Genomic DNA, 18,014 nt, shown 5'->3' on the forward strand with positions numbered 1-18,014 from the left:
GTATTCGAACTTTTGGAAATGGGTGTGCTCAGTCTGTGCGAGTCAGAATCCTTGAAACTGGGCCTTTTCTACATCTGAGTCCTAATGAAGATTCCAGTTTTCACAGTAGAAGTTAAAGAAAAAAAATTGTCTAGAAAGGAGTGATTTAGAGATCTTTCTAGGCCCATATTTTTCCCATCTTATGTTAATTGTAATTGGGTCAGTTAGAATTTGGTCTGTTAAATAAAATGGTTTAATATTTTGAACTGTCCACCTATTCTTACATGCCATTTAGTAGTGGACTCAGATGCCTAAATTATCTACCAGGTTTTTTCTGGCTCAATAATGCAACACTCCTATAGTCAGAAAACAATTATTGTAATAATTTTAATCAACGCCAGAAAATTTAATACCTGAATATGATGTAAATGTTTTTTATTGCATTTATGTGTTAGTTGCTTCCCTCTTTTCCACTGAGCTGTAGCTTCTTAAGGTCAGTGATCATATTTTACATCTATTCTATACTCTCCATAGCTCTCAGTCAGGGTACTAAATGATTAATATGTCATATAGGCTGATTGTCTTATTGACCAATTACATATCAATTAAATTAAGTTGCCAGCAGTCATATTTCTGGCAACAATTATAGGACAGGATAATCTCTGAGGTTTTATATGTATTGTGAATTTATTTCCATCCTCATTTGGACACCCTAGTGACTGAAACACAACTGACCCCCATGGACCTACAAAGACACCTCAGTCCATTCCTTATTGATGTCTCTGACTACTCCATTCTCCATTTATCACCTTTTTTTCACTCCATTGATCTTTCCTCTTCTGTCCAATCAAATGTACAATGTTTACATACCAGCCAACATGTTATCATTGCAAAACATGCAAGAATAACAGCGCAAATATAATTGACATTCTACCATGAAGTAAGGGCAAATATTGTCTTCTCTATCCTTGTAGTCAAAAGAATACTAGATTTGTTAGATTTTATCAATTATTTATTCATTAAACCAGCATTCATGGAGAATGTAATGTGTTTTTAAATTCATGCTTTGTGTTTTTAACTTTGATAAGAATAGAAACGTGACACGATCTCTGGTGCCAACAGGTTCATAGCCTACATCTTACTACTCAAACTTGTGTAATCAATAGAACTTCTTTAAAAAGAGATGTTTTGTCCACCTTTAGTATTGCCTGAAGTTAGTTTCATGTAACTTAAATACATCTAGACAAAGAACAAGTTATACATTCCTTATACTTATTCATTCAATACATGACCATTTATTGAGAGCTTACTATAGTTCAGTTACTGGGAGTATCACAGTGACAAGGGCAGACAAAACCCCCCTGACTTCACAAACTGTTTATTCTGGTGGGAAGAAACAGTGTGGAAACCAAAGAAACAAATATAGTTAATTATCTTTTTTTGAGACGGAGTCTCACTCTGTCGCCCAGTTTGGAGTGCAGCAGTGCGATCTCAGCTCACTGCAACCTCCACCTCCTGGGTTCAAGCGATTCTCCTGCCTCAGCCTCCTGAGGCAGGAGATTACAGGCATGTGCTACCATGCCTGGCTAATTTTTTTTTTTTTTTTTTTTTTTTTGGTGGAGACAGGGTTTCACCATGTTGGCCAGGCTGGTCTGGAACCCCTGACCTCAGGTGATCCACCAGCCTCGGCCTCTCAAAGTGCTAGGATTACAGGAGTGAGCCACCGCATCTGGCCAGTTAATTCTTGTTATGTACAACAGTTGTATTCTATAAAGTTGCCACAAATGCTAAACTGACAAATACTAAATGAACCATTGCTTCTGAGGGAGATACTGGATTTGATTCCTACGACCTTCTGGTTACAACATTTTCATCAGCCTATGAATACATGATCTTATTGTATGTGTGTTTCTGTTTAAAGACACTTGATTTAATGTGTATTGTTGGTTCATTGACATTGGATCCTTAGCCAATAGCTCATGCCTGAAGGACGCTTGTTTAACACATGTATTTTTCCAGTAGGGCACATCACAGCCTTCTGGCACTTAGGAACACTAGACAGCACTTCAGCGCTATGCTTGGGGCCATTCTAAACAGTGAAATCGAAAAAAAAAAATGCAAAAACCATGGCACCAAATAGGCAACAAAAAAAAGATATTTGTTTACAATATGAGAGCTGAAACAAGAAAGGAGTGTAGTCTTATTCTGTCTGAGCTGGGAACAGGTACATCAGGGGACTCAAATTTTTTGCCACTCTTTGCTTATTCATGAATGATCTAGGAATATTTATTTTGGGGTTACAAATAAATTTCAGAAAGTAAGAGAATTTGCAACTATGGAATCCATAAAAAATGAGGACTGATTTCATATAATAAATATTCAGATAGGAATGAATGTTGCAAAAAAAAAATGAAACAGATCTGGAGAGTGATGGGGGTTTGGAAGAACTATTTGAGCTGGGTGACTAGGACAGTCTGCCCTGAGGAGGGGACACTTTAATAGATACGAATCTTCAAAAGTAGTTAGCCCTGTGAAGATGGAGGACAGAGGGAGCAAGTGTTAAAGTCTGTGAATCAGGAGCAAGCTTGACTTGGTTTGTGTGAGGAACAGGACAGAGGTCTTCATGCCTGCAACAACAACAACAAAAAACTGAACCGACAGAAGATGAGCTTGAAAAGCTAATCAGTGGTCAGATAATGTATGGTCTTTTTGGCCTACTAAGTGGCTTAGACTCTGTTCTAAAGGGTAATGAGAAGCCACTGAGGGTTTTAAAATATATTTGAGCTATAGCTTATTAGATAATTTTACAGCCTTCCCCCAAAGTTTACAAATCAAATTTACCCCCGAACAATAACCATTTAAGTGAATCACATTAACTTAATGTGACAAGTGGATGCTTCACTGAAACTAAAGTTCTATTCACAGTGTGACTATCGGGCTGACTTCCCTGGTGCAGGTTCTTCCCAGTTCAGCCACCTTCGTGACCCTGTGTGGGTGATGGCTCCAAGAACCACCCTCCTGTGGCACAAATCCATCATTACATATTCATGGTTCCTGGGTGTGGTCTCTTCCCCCAAGTCTCTCACGACTGTAGCAAAGACACTCCAGGCCTGAAGTCCGACATACACGGTTATAAGGCAGCAGCAAGCAGGCGATCCCTAGCATGCTTTTTGACTCTCATCTAAAGGAAAACATAAAATAAATGTTTCCATTAGAGAACTCATAGATACCCCACAATCCCTCAAGAAGGAAACCCACAGCCCTGCAAATTGTTTGAAAACCTTGCTCTCACAGAGGATTATTAGGGCAGTGAAAGTATTCTGTATGATGCTATAATGGTGGATATATGTCATGATAAATATGTCCAAACCCATGGAATGTACCATACCAAGTGTGAACCCTGATGTGAACTATGGAGTGTGGATGACGATGATGTGTCAGTGTGGATCCATCAGTTGTAACAAATGCACCACTCTGGTAGGGAATATTTACAATGGGAGAGGCTGTGCATGTGTTGGGGAAAGGAGCATATGGGAAATCTCTGTATACTTTCTATTTAATTTTGCTGGAACCTAAAGCTGCTCTAAAAAATAAAGTCTAAAAAAAAAACCCCTTGCTCTACATGCAAAACTCAATGACGCTTCAGTAATGAAGGAAGAGTGTATTTAAATACTATCACAGCGTAAGGCAGACACAAAGGCAGCCCCAAAATGGAACACCGAAAAAGAAGTCAGAAAACAATGGCTGAGGCTGGAGAAAATGAGACATCTCCCTGTGTTCTGTCAGTGTTTGAGAGGGGATTGTGGGGTGAGGGAGGACTTTATCTGGATGGCAAGATCAGACCCTTTGCGAGGAGAGAGAATAGTACATTCTCTAAGAGCAGAAAGCGTGTGAACAAAGGCTTGGAGACCAGAATGCATTCAGTGTGTGGAGGAGATGGTGAATGCAGCCGACTGGCTGGAACAGAGGGTTTTAATTAAGGAGCGAAGGGGAAAACACACTTGGAACGCCTGGTCCTGCCATTTCAGCACGAATCTGCCCAGTGGGATCAGATGGTGGTATTCATAGCCCTGGACTGTCTTGTCAAAGTGTTGGCTGTGGAATCTGTAGCATGGAGGTACTTTCTCAATGTAGCTATTTGTACTGAGCCTGTCACTAGCTCGGGAAGAGGTAAAAATTACTTGACAGTCTCTCCGGACTCTCACCCATCCAAAGCGTAAGAGAGGATGGGGAGCATCAAAGTGGGTGGGCATTGGGGAAAGTGAGTTCTTAAGAACTGGAGCTTTCAGTGAAAGAGAATAAAGGGCATTAGGAGCCTTACCTAGAGTTGGGCGGCAGTCATGCCAGGCAAGCAGGCCCCCACAGTGGAATCTCTGAACCCTCCCACTTCCCAATAGTGAGCCCTTCACCCCCAGAGTGCTTGATTTGGTATGGAAAAAGAGTCTCTCTCTCTTCCTCTCTCTCTCTCTCACTCCCTCCCTCTCTCTCTCTCTCTCTCTCACACACACACACACACACGCACACAAACACACACACACACACACTCCAATTTATCAAAAATCACTTTGGAATTTAAAATCTCAGCTAATGACCTTTCTCAGAATAAAAAAGTCACATTTTCATCAAGTTCTATGGGTTCCCTATTAAATTGCAAATGTGGACCATTTGGCATGTGCAGTCCACCCATTTAAACCCATTTGACTTTGTAAGGCGGGGTGATAACATTTTGGATTTCATTTTTGTTTGTCCTATAAGAGTCTTGAGTTTTAGCCAAAAACCCAGGCCTTGGATGAATGTGCTTTAGACCTCACTTTTTGTCACAAGGCCAAGTGGACTTGAGAGAGAGGGTGGAGCGGTCTGTTGAAACATGATTTTTAGTTTTGCCCTTCGCCTCTGGAGCCAGGGCCCTGGCCCACATCCAGCCGCAGGAAGAGAAGATGATGGTATTTTCTAGGTAATTTTAAGGAGCACAAACCTAAAGTAAAGTCAGGTGGTTTCAAGTCTGCACTGAATTTTTCATGTTAAGGATTTATCATGATTTGGGTTTTCAGCAGAGCTGTATTTTAAATGATGAAGGGAGCTGTATTCCTGTATTCTTCCGGAGACAGACATGTTTTGGTTGTTTGCTAATGACCTCTGGTTTTGCTTATGGGGAGTTTTGTTAACAAATGGAAATTTAGCAAAATAGAATACTTTCCTTCTTTTGTTTTTTTCTTTTTTTTTTTTTTTCTCTAAACAATGGGAACCCTTGCAGTAAACTGTCAAAACCAGGCTATAGATATTTGTTACTGTAGCATCATTAATACTGTGTAAAGATAAGTTAGTCACTTCGGCAATCAGACATATTCTTGTGATCTTCTGTCTTTGCTTTTAAACAGAGCCTTTGCCTTGCTGTTTGATAGATCCTACTGTTAAGAGAAGAGAACTGCAGAAATGTGTTCAAAAATTCTTCAAAATTTTTCCAACCTCAGGAACCTATTCAACAGTAATTAGCCTTGAAGGCAGCTGATTAAGGACTCTCCCAACTCACTCCCCATCTCACCCTGTAGCCACCATTTCTAAAATAAAAAGAAGTCTGCAGAGGGTGACAAAATTAAACCAAATGAAACTTTAAACTCCAGTGCAGAAGACTTCTGTCTCAGGAAAAAGTAGCTGTCTTCAAGGCAGAACTGACTGACTGGATTGAACTGAATTATAATTTCTGGTTCAAGCTGAGTTGTGTCCCTGGGGTGGTTTGACCTGTTTGTATTAGCTTTCCACTCTCCATCCATATTTGTCCCGGTGGTATCAAGAACATCACAGAACTATGAGTATGACTTAAAGCTAAGTTGAAAAGAGGCTCTGCTGTCTTCAGAAAGGGGAATATATGTGTATGTGTGTGTGTGTGTGTATATATATGTGTGTGTGTGTGTGTGTGTGTGTGTGTGTGTTTTCTTTCATTACAGGCAGCCTGCCTCTTTCAATGGAGGCGCAATATAGCTGATGGTTGAGCCGTAGTCATTGATTGCAAAGGGATGTGTTTAGGAAGGAGAGAAATAGCTGCTCAGAAATTGCCTTCTTTCTCTCTCAAATTGCACTGTTGGGGGAATTACATAAGTGCAGAATTGTGGGGAAATGTGCGCATGTGTCTGTGCATTAGAGGCCAAGAGGAAAAAAAAAGTCTGCCTTCTCTTCTCGTTTGAGAATTATGTTAGTTTGTTAGGGCTGCCATAACAAACTACCACAACCTGGTTTAAACAACAGAAATGCATCCTCTCATAGTTCTGGAGGCTAGAAGTTCAAGATCAAGGTGTCATCAGGGTTGGTTTCCTCTGAAGCCTCTCGCTTTGACTTGTAGGTGGCTGCCTTCTCCCTGTGTCTTCACATGGGCTTCCCTTTGTACAAGTTTGTGTCCTAATCTCCTCTTTTTATAAGAACACCAGTCATACTGGATTACAGCCCGCCCATACAACCTCATTTAATCTTAATTATTTCTTTAAAGACCTTACCTCCACAAACAGTCTCATATTCCAAGGTACTGGAATTAGGACATCACCATATGAATTTGATGATGGAGAGAGAGGGTGATAATTCCACCCATAAGAGCTAAAGATATTTCATTATCACAATTGATCCTTGGTTATGGACAAATAAAGAGTTAACCATAATGAACTTCCCATAAGGCCTTTCACTACCGCCACCTCCTAATCCTAGTACTGAAGGGCTCCAGTCTCTCCAAGGCTGAATCCCAGAGGCAACAGAACCTTGAAGGACCCATGGATGTCGAGGGAAAGCAGCGGGAACAGTTGATGCAATGTGGTTAGCGGGAGAGGTGGCTTGGCTGATGCTGAATGCAGAGACCGTTGATCACCATCTTCAGAATACATTTACTGACTGGTGCAGGGTATTTAGTTGCCCTGTGGTGCTGGTTTGGATTCAGGCTTCTTTAGAGTCAGTGCTTGTTTCTAAGCATCATTGTTCTTCTCCAGACCAAACATATCAGAATATTTCATGGAAAGATATATTCATCTGTCTCTCTCTCTTTCTTTCTCTCTCTCTCTCTCTCTCTCCCTCTCTCAGTGTCTCTCCAATTGAAATTTGTGTGTTTCAGGGACATACTGATGCTTTAAGTCAAAGGATAAGTTTATTTGTTTTTAATGAGATACAATTAATCAGACATTTAATTTCCATTGCTTTGTCCCTGTGATCCACAGGAAATTTCTGGCTAGATTTCCTACTATCGAACTCACTAGTGGCCTACCTTTCATTACGATTTTTCATATAGCTTTCTTGCTCAGGAACAGTTTCCTGATCTTTTCCCGTGGTGTTCAAACATGCTGAAATCTTTGCCATGACTGGGCAGCAAATGTGACCTTCATCAGAGGTTAGATCTCAAGGTACCAAAGTGAGGGGAAAGGTTCTGAACCAAGGTAACATGCTAGAAGCACAATAGTTATCCCAAGGAGGATGCCAAATCAAAAATCCATTTGAGAGAGTAGAAGTTTGGTCCTGGGGAGTCTAGGAAAGCCCAAGCCCAGAGCATCAGAGGAAGGCTGAAGGCTCTGTTCACAGGTGTCAGACAAAATAGGACTGAACTCAAGGCTGCGTTCATCACCTAATTACAGTCCATCTTATCTGCCTTCCATTTGCCAGATTGTATGCCAAGTGCTTGAGACACAAAGCCAAGTAAGAAATGGTCCAAAAAATCAAGGATGGTATATCTAAATGGACAGTGGGTGGTCTTAAGGCAAAAAAAAAAAAAAAAAAAAAAGGCAGCCCTAGACACACACTCATGTAGTAGTGTTATGATTTGCTTAGATATTAGTGGTTGATGATTAGATGGGTTCGATTAAAATATCTCAAACATGGCCTAAAATTTGGGTTAGCTTGCAAACCACTTGAAGAATCAGCGTGCACCCACATGGACCATTGCCACATTTGCCAACCACCCTCAACCAACCATATTAATCTTCCAACACTTCTCAGTTTAAGGCCATCAACGAATTCCTAATTGCTACATTCAATGGTTTCTTGGTATTATCCACCCCTCATTCCTGCAGCTCTCTCTAGCCCAGTTATGTTCTCCTGCTTTGTCTAGGTCCTCTCCACTGGTTCTCTCTCTTCTACTCTCTCAGCCCAAATGCTCAAATTTTCCTCCATAGTCCTCCTTCTTCTCCATCCTCCCCACTCTTTTCTTTTTTTCTTTCTTTCTTTCTTTCTTTTTTTTTTTTTTTGAGACAGGGTCTCTCTCCATGGCTTAGGCTGGAGTTCAGTGGCATAATCATGGCTTACTGCAGACTCTATCTCCAGGATTCAATTGATCCTCCCACCTCAGCCTTCCAAATAGCTGGGACTACAGGCATTCATCACCATGCCTGGCTAAATTTTTGGTTTGTTTGTTTGTTTTGTACAGACAGGGTTTCGCCATGTTGCCCAGGCTGGTCTCAAACTCCTTGGCTCAAGCAATTTGCCCGCCTTGGTCTCCCAAAGCACTGAGATTACAGGCGTGAGCCACCGCGCCGAGCATCCCGGCTCTTTCCTCTCCCACAGCACCTCGTGTGACTGATTCTTTAGTGTGGACTTCAGGCCCACTCTCTCTTTCAACTTCAGACCTGCACTTCCACTGTCAGCCTAACCTGAGTGTCTCTACCAGAGACTCAAATGCACTGTGTTTAAAATACAGATCAGACCTTCCTCTATTTCTCTATTTTTTCTATTTTCTACTCATTTAATGGTATTCGTCATTCAGTTGACTGCACTAGAAAAGCTGAAAACACTCTTGTGAATGTTAAACATCTCTGAATCTGTTTAGCACATAGCACATTTATCAATGCACATTTAATACATTAATAGCTAATTGCAGCAAAAAGTTTTAACTACATACCCAAGACTTTTCATAACATACCCCACTTTTCCTCTACCCAAACCAAAATTACTTTGTTTTCATTATTTCTTAGGACAAATCCTCAGAGTTCACTCAGGCTGTCCCCACCTCTCATCTTTATATCCGTCTGGGAATACCATACTGACTTAACCAGGTTTTTGCATGTTTTGCTCTCCTCTTCTTGACTGTTTTCCTTACCATCTGTCAAAGTCTATGTATCTTTCAAGGCAGGTTCCCTCACCTGTCCTAGATAATACCATCCTTGACCACATCAGACTCTGGTAACACCAACACACCACTACCACCCCCAATCTTCAAATTCCTCTGGCACCTAACATCTGTACCACAGAATTTAGCACCTGGCTACAGACTTGTTCTCTTTCTTTGGTATAAACAAGGCAGAGAGCCAGTCTGTTTTCCAGTGATTTGCAGACATGGTAAATTCCTCCCAGAGTTTCTCCCAGAATTGTGTCTTTGAGGGGGAATTTATATTCTTCCTTTCTTCAGATGGTAAAAACCTGGGTACCTCCTTGTGATATGATGTGTTTTCCCTTTTGTCTTAGTTATCAGGAAATTTAGAGCTGTTGCAGAACCATATTGTAATAATCAGCTTATCTCAGGATCCTGGTAATAGCTATGTATTCTACCTCCCTTCTTTAGAACTCTGTTGTGTGTTTGTTCTTAATTTTGCAGTATATTTAACTTGTAAGACTCCATAAATCCTTTTAGAACAAAGTAAGAAAACAGATCCCCAAATAAGCAATATTCTTCTCTTATTATATCATAATTTTCATTCTCTTACCTGGATTGTTTGTGCTTGAGAACAAAATCAGTTCCTGTATTTCTTTTGATTACCCAAAGAAGAAAGCATATGTTAGGTCCTTAATAAATCACTGCTGAAATATGTGCCTTGTTAAAGTAAGTTGGATTATTTTAAATTGAGACAGAAACATCTCCTAAAATGACATCATTCTAACAAAGGGACCTTACCGTGTTTTATTTCTGCTAACGGCAGGAGAAATAAACATCTTCTGATATTTTGAACATTTTGGTAAATGTTCAAAATATCAGAAAAAACATGTCATAAAAATAAAAAGTTGAAGTTTTAGCTATCACCGGCATCTAGACATAAGACTTAAAACAGGCAAGAGGATTAACAAAATCAATAGTTTACTGCCAGTAACACTTACCAGATAACAGAGTGCATTTTTTTCCCGCAACCCCAAAGCCCTGCTGGCTGCCTTTCTAACAAACACAATGTTCAGGTGGTGTCTGACTTATTTTTTTTTCTTCCCTTATCCCCATTTTCATTCCCCTTTCCTAACATAAGATGGCAAACATTAAAATTGGCTTTCAATGAAACTACCTGTGCCAGTCATCAAATTCTTTTCTTTCTTTCCTTTTTTTTTTTTTTTTTTTTTTTTTTTTTTGATTTCTTCTTAAAGCTCACCCAGGGAGAATACTTTGACTTTGAAAGAAACCACAAGAATGTAATCATAAAGTCACCTCCAGACTTGGCCTGTGTTCATACTTCCTGTCCTTTTACCTCCACCTCTACCCTACCCACCCCCAAACATTCATACATTCATCCACCAACACATACCTATGGCTGTTAAATATTTATGCAGACGTGTGAATAATTCATAAAGGTACAAACACTTTTGAGACTTGAAATTTATTCAGCTGACTGGGCTTTTCCATTGTCCAACAAGTAAGGACTTGGTGAATCCTTTCTTTTGCTCCTTTAACCAGAGTGGAAATGTTTTCCTTTTCATTTTAATGATACATTAAACGTGTTGCCTTCCCCAACCTCCTCCTCCTAAGTAATAGTGTTGCAGAGAGAGCGTACACACTTAGAAAGAGGGAGAGAGAATGAGAGTAACAAATACGACTATCTACATAATTATGAGATCAAAGATATCCCCACCCCACCTTTCTGCTCTAACCTGCATTTTAGTCTAATGTTGGAGGATAAATTAAAACTCATCTTTATCCCCAAAGTAGCTATTTTTGGACCAAACCAATGTGGGTCCATCTTGATCAGCCTCCTGTGACCTCAACCTTGCAAATTGTCCAGGACCCATAATTAATACTAGACTATTTTCCCACTGCCACTTCCAGCATCCTGAATCACCTCACCTCACATTTAGAGCATATTTGTTTCTTGAACAGAAATTAATTTCCATTCGGCTTCAGTGAAACAGAATAAGGTAAACAAATCTGCTACAAAGCAGGAAGCATATTAAATATATTTTACATTTGAACAAAATATGTTGAACTTCTGCTATTTGTGATTCTCCACGCTGGTTCTCTCCACCATTAAAATAAATACAAGTAATATCTGTACTCATATTAAATATAATGTAAAATACATAACATTTAACAATGGGAGATGTGGGAGTGCAGAGCTACATAAAAAACCTCTCCTTGACTCTTTGAAAATGTGTCTTTTATATATATGGTCAATTGTTGACGCAAGAGGTAGAATTAAACGTTTAGATAATTTTACCATTAGATTTTATTAGACATGTTTGATAGGATAAATCTGGGCACTTGGGTATACATTTCTTGAAAAACATAAAATCTTCTAAATGTCATGGTTACTAAATGTAGCGAGATCACTAATGTGAGATTAGCTTTGGAAACTAGAAAATGTTTACCTGAGCATGTGAGAAATAAATATGAAGGGGGAATCAAAGTGTAACCCATAGATCTGAGTTTATATCTGATATTTTTATGCCTTTCTTTAAGAATTGTGTGTATATGTATATATGTATATTTAATTTATTTATATAGGTGAAATGGGTTGTTAACCAGATGTTAGAGTAAAAGGTTGGCAGTTTAAGGGCGAGGGTGAAAATATTTTGCTACTTAACTTATCCACTAGTAAAATGTGGTTGCACAATTTGACATTAAATAAGTAATAAATAAGCAAAATAAGTCAAGCCTGCATATTCTACTTTATTTGCTCATTCTTCTAACTTTTCAAGGCTTCAAGGCCCTGATACAACCACATATCTAGCTGCCCCTAGGTCCAGTCCATCCTCATCCCTGTACACCCTCCTAATCCTTAATACCAATGTCCACCTTTTCCCTCCAGTCTCCTAATAAAGTCTCTAATCAACCTGATCATCGTAGATATATAGAATGCTTCTTTGTCTAAATAATACCATGTTGGACATGAAACCACTCAGCCATGGTAAAAATAGAGTTGGAGCAAAGCAATCAAAGGGGGGCTCTTTTGAACCTGCTTGCCTCCTTTACTGCCACATGATCTTTCAGAGAGCAAGACTATCAGTCCAGAATGAGAATAGCAATCAAGAGAACAGCTGCCTCAATTTTGCTAATGAGCCAGCTTGGCTGAACCTGGTTTTGGAGACATAGTGACTCTGCCCTCCTCGACTCAAATAAGCAAGAAGCCAGAATGCCAGTGGAGCCATAGGCATTGAATTGGCTGTAAGAGGTAATTCAAAAGAGCATCCTTGCTTGCTTACTGTTTTCACAATGGTTCTATATAGATTTGTGCTATTAAAACACCAGTTTTGAATGAGAACCTTGGGTGGAGCTGATATTCATGAAAATCATGCCAGTGCGGGAAACACTCCTTTTATGAATTAAGCAAAGCTTGTAGCTTTTTTCCATGGCTTTAAACACTCAATACTAGTCAAAACCTGTGAATATGTATACATTCTTTTATATGGATAATTAGCTTCTTTATTGGTGGCGCCTCCTGGATTAGGAGGATTCTTCCATGCAAATAAGCAGTAGAGGGAAGCAGTGCAACAAAGAACACCTTTCATGTGGCTTCAGTACTTATTTAGCAAAACTTCTACATTTATAGAGAAGCAAATGCTAAATTCCTGAATTTCTATAACCCTCTTTCAAATTGTTTCATATTAACTAATTCAGGTTAAAGTCCTTGCCTAATTTTGGTTTATGCACACAAAAAACAAATAGACCACTATACATAGTCCGTTGAGAATAGTTCACCAAAATTGTTTATGTCCAATTTTGAATTTCTGACCACGATACACACAGGTAAAGATATCATTTAGAGATCATAAGTATTGTTGGAATATTAGCCACAGAAGTTAAGATAAATATAGGATACTTTGTGCATTAGAAGGATCTCAAATTAAGTTGCAAATAAAGTTTCCCAGTGATAGTACCAAATTCATAACACCTCCCTTGGGCCAAGAGAGTTGGTTTTTTGGTTTGGTTTGGTTTGGTTTGCGAGTTTTGGTTTACTTGTTTGTTTAAGCACTTTCTTTTTATGGTGGAAGCATCCATTTTTGTGTGAGCCTGAAGTTTTGGGGTCCTTTGGTGGTTTTTTAAAAGCGATATTGTGGTCTCACATTTTAATGTTTCCTGGAAGAACTAGCTAGCTATTTATTTTAATTACTTCACAGGAACCCACATGACAATTTTTGAAGGACATTTTCTTATTACTCATTGTTTATTATTTTGGTCATCATTTTTCCCAACAGGATATAGTTTTTAAGGTAAGATTCCATGAGTTTTCCTTTTATTTCAGAATTTATAACTTAGAAATTTTACTGTTACTTTATGCCCCTTTTCCCACCGACCCACATGGTACCCCCTACCACCTACCCACCCAAAGATATTTTCATGGTTTGGGTCACTTAGAGACAAATGCAGCCTCGAGAACCACAATATTTTTAGGTGTTAGGAGACATTTTAATACAAATCTTCCTATTCACCAAAACACTAAATCCTATTGGGATGCCTAGAGGCGTGTGATAAGAGAAAAGTAAATAATACAGAGGAAAACAACCATTATATTCTCTAGATTTAACTTAGGCATATATCTGACATCAGAAATAGAAACTCACCTCTTGTGAAATCATTTTGTTTACTTGATCAGGAAAATCTGCAGGTCTATTCATTTTCAGACATATATTTATAAAACTAAAGCTCAATTCTAGAGATCAAGTCTTATTGTAAAACATTGATGAATGCTGTGAGTTTCATTTTTTAAACAGATTTCACTACTTGCCTCTCCTATGTGAATTTAATATTTTTATTCCTTCTCTAATTGATCAAATAAGAAGTTTATTATTACTTCCGTAATTTTAACTTTTTCATTAAAAACCACCCTGGTGCATTTTATATGTCTGTTTTCATGAAATACAGAGTAAGAAGAAAATCACTGTGATATGAACTCCACAAAACATAAAGGAAGATGGCTTTAATGATAATAGTTACCTTTGGAAAATATTTTTACATACTTTTTTTCCATTCTGTCCTTACCACAGGGTAACAAAGCACGTAATAAAGCAGTTGTAGAATCACAAAGCTAATAGGAGCCCTTGAGGTCAGTAGCTCCAGCTTTTTCCATCGTAAGATGCGAAAAGTAAGATCCAAGGATGTTAAGTTAAATTTCCCAAGGTCTGTAGTTTTCCAGTTTCTCCCATTACCTTTTCTGCTCCATGCTACCTTTGCTATTCCCATCTTTCAGATAATATAATTATAGTCCCTCACCCAGAGTCATACAAACCTTCAGTGAACTGAACCAGGTCTTTACCTTCTGACATCATTTTTTTCCACTCTCCACTGCGTAGCCTGCTGTTCATCTTTACTGTCTAAAGGACCATTCCTGTACTTTTTCTAGCTTTCAGGAGAAAAAGATTCCTGTTCATCTCACAAGGTGCTAAAGACTCTTGCAAATATATAGATAACATCCTCAGGATCATTAACGACAGACTCAGGAAATGAAATAAGCATCTGACTGCATTATTTTTAAACTGTTTCTACAAGTTACATAGTATGTGCTTAGTAAATATTGATGGAATTGAATGGGAGAGTAAAGAATAGAGGTAACAGATCTATTGTCTTTTTTAAATAAGGACTGAAGGTCATTGCTATGTTTTATAGAAGGACCATATAGTCCCAGCAAATAGAGGATATGCTTAACAACTAGGAAAACCTGAGAACCAAATCCAGCTTTACCACTTAACAACCTTTGTGGCCTTGGGAAAGTTACTAACTTTCCTGAACTGTAATTTTCTTTTCTGTAAATACCGTCTACTTTACAGAGATTTTATGCGGATTAAATTAGACAATGTACATATAGAGTCAGGCACACAACAAACACCCAAAAATTTACCCTCCCTTGCCCTGCATGTCTGCCTGGGAGGTGACCGGTAGCCCGCTTCTCTGCTCTGTTTGAGTCAGAGTATTAAAATCAAGCTGGGCTGTGCCTGGATACTTTACCGTTACTGTAACAGCCCTGGAAGCACAAGGTGTCACAATTTTATTTCATTGACATGTGCCACACGTGCAGTAGGCCGTGTAACAGTGTAGTTTTCCTTTTTCCCTTTTCTTTAACAGTTTGCTGATACTGAACATGACATAGAAAAGGAAACACAGGTGAAGGGGTTTTTTTTTCTAGTGAAATTTGATTGTTTTGAAAAATGTTCTTTACAGTAACTTGCTGTGGAACAATATTTCATTTACTAACTGGCCTTGAGAATTTTGTAGAGTAAATCTTTAAAATCATGAAGCTTCTGTGGCTTTCATATGTACAAATAGTATTATAAGATTCATTCTCACAAGTATTGGTCAAATTTGCCCCCATCATCTCCAGCCTTTTCAAAACTTGCAGTATTCTAAAATGAGTGGTAAAGCACAAGCAAGCTATAACATGTTTGTGGATCCAGAAATTTATGTCTCATAAATTCAAAATCTTTAGAATCTTTAGAACCTCATGCTTTTAACTTCTTTATGAAAATTTTAATACTTCAAAATATACATGAGTTTATGATATACATGAGTTTACCAGTTCTAATACTTTATGATATACATGAGTTTACCTTAAAATATTTTATGCATGAGACAGATTTTTTTAATCAGGTCTTCAGATTACCCTTTGAGCCGGAATAAAATAGAATAATAAAATCCCTTTATCAAAAAACACAACTAATATTCAAAGAGCACTATTGTAAGTGACATTCGCCTGCGCCCATATGTTATGCTTGTGCTTTGCTTGGCAATTAGTGGTTCGTAGATGTCAACCTACATGGTACTTTGATAACAAGTTCAATCAATCCTGATCAAGACTTTCCCAACCTGTGAATTTATCAATGTTAAACAGAGCCTTTGAAAATATAAGCCTTCCTCCCTTCTCCCAAACACACACGTACTGTAGCCTAGAATTATTTGCACAGCAACTTTTACAATAAAAGGCTCAGTCTTGGGGTGAAGGGTGATAAGGAGGTTGAGAAAGGCTAGAGAGCAATAGCATTTCAATCAATACTATTAAATATAAGAAACTGGGTTTTGGTAACATGAACAATAGCAGTTATTTCCAGATACTTAAAATGTGAAGTCTCCAGAATATACTACAGTTTTGGTTACATTTCTCAGAGAAGAAACTACTAAAACAAAAAAGGAAATAAAACACTGAAGATTTACAGGATAATTAAAGAATTAATGTATCAAATAATGTCAGTTCCTTAGAAAATGACTGTTTAAAGCTGGATGGTCTTTTAATTGATCAAAATAAGGATTTGCAATTGTGTTACGTGTTTAGTATAGGTCTGTATGAGTCTATCTGTATGAAGACCTCTATACCCTCAGATATACTATCAGCTGAGTTGATGAGGATCCTGACAGTTGACTTTTTAAAGCATATATAAACCTTTAACACCCTTTGACTTTGAGAAAAATTTGTTATTCGTGTTCTTTAACAAATAGTGGGCTGGCTAGCTATAAAATCAAGAATTTGCAGTGGGAATAATCTACTGAGAGTTAGAATTTAATATTTACAAGTAGTCATTGAAGGTGCAGCCACTCCACATTGCCTTTTAAAAAATATAAATAAGGAAAAATGATACAATTATGCTATTTTCAGGTGTCATTGGACAGTTAGGTTTTATCGAGAAAGTAGTTTGAATCATGTAGTCCAAACAGGGAGAGAAAGAAAGATGCTACAGAAATAGCCAATAAGCAAATAATTTTGGCTTCAAATCACACTGCAAACATAGTATATAATACATACTTTGGCATAAAAGAATTATAGAATCATAAAATTTAAAAAACTATAAGGCTAATGTCCAGTTGATCATTTTGTTATATCAATGTCATATAATTCTTTTCAAATCACACCCTCCGTCAGATATTTTTTGAATTAAAAATAAGACACATCTCACTGTATCCACATAGTGCCCCATCTAAAATATTCTGTGTTGCTTTAATGTATTAAAAGTTTGTTCAGGCCGGGCGCGGTGGCTCACGCCTGTAATCCCAGCACTTTGGGAGGCCAAGACGGGCGGATCACGAGGTCAGGAGATCGAGACCATCCTGGCTAACACGGTGAAACCCCATCTCTACTAAAAATACAAAAAAAAGTAATCGGGCGTGGTGACGGGCTCCTGTAGTCCCAGCTACTCGGGAGGCTGAGGCAGGAGAATGGCGTGAACCCAGGAGGCGGAGCTTGCAATGAGCCGAGATCGCGCCACTACACTCCAGCCTGGGCGACAAAGCGAGACTCCGTCTCAAAAAAAAAAAAAAAAAAAAAAGTTTCTTCAGTTCTAAGCGGTGATTTTTAAATGTCAAAGAAATACAGTCCATAGAAAGAGAACTCACAGTTACTACACTACATTTTTGTGTGATATTTAGGTTACAGAAGTTTTATTGTTTTCACACTGATTTTTCTCACTTTCATTTCAGCAGAGGTATTTTGTGCATTTTATATTAACAGTTCACTTGGAGCAATCACTCTAATATTTGGAGGCGATTCCCTACAGATACATTCTTTAAACATTCTGTGCAGAAAGGATTTGATTGTTCATATTGCATGTTATCTTTTCTTGATCTTATTACTCTGGCCTGTACAGGCATTCAGTGGAACCCATGAAGAGAGTACAGACAGCTGACTGGATGAAGAAGACATTGGGGAAAAAAACTCCCATTGTTTAGATTTCTGTCAGAGGATATAAGAATACTTAATTTCTTTTATCTCTAGGGCTTTCATTATCATTTAAATTTCATTTTACATTAATTGATCAGGGATTAGTAAAGCCATTATGCAGAAATTAGAATAAGACAAGCCAGATGGAATGAATAATTCATGAAGTCCAATTACGTTTTATTTCTGGTGTACTTTCAAACTTGCCTCTGACTTCTGTGCTATTTTGATGTGACAATATTC

General features: G+C 38.3%; 1 protein-coding gene across 5 annotated transcripts in view; it reads left to right on the forward strand.

Annotated features, from left to right (window-relative positions):
• DYNC1I1 (dynein cytoplasmic 1 intermediate chain 1) overlaps positions 1 to 18,014 on the forward strand; it is a 325,617-nt gene that overhangs the window by 284,440 nt on the left and 23,163 nt on the right. The gene's annotated exons all lie outside the window — the stretch shown is intronic.

This window comes from Pan troglodytes, chromosome 6 (assembly GCF_028858775.2).
Source record: "Pan troglodytes isolate AG18354 chromosome 6, NHGRI_mPanTro3-v2.0_pri, whole genome shotgun sequence".
Taxonomy (NCBI): Eukaryota; Metazoa; Chordata; class Mammalia; order Primates; family Hominidae; genus Pan; species Pan troglodytes.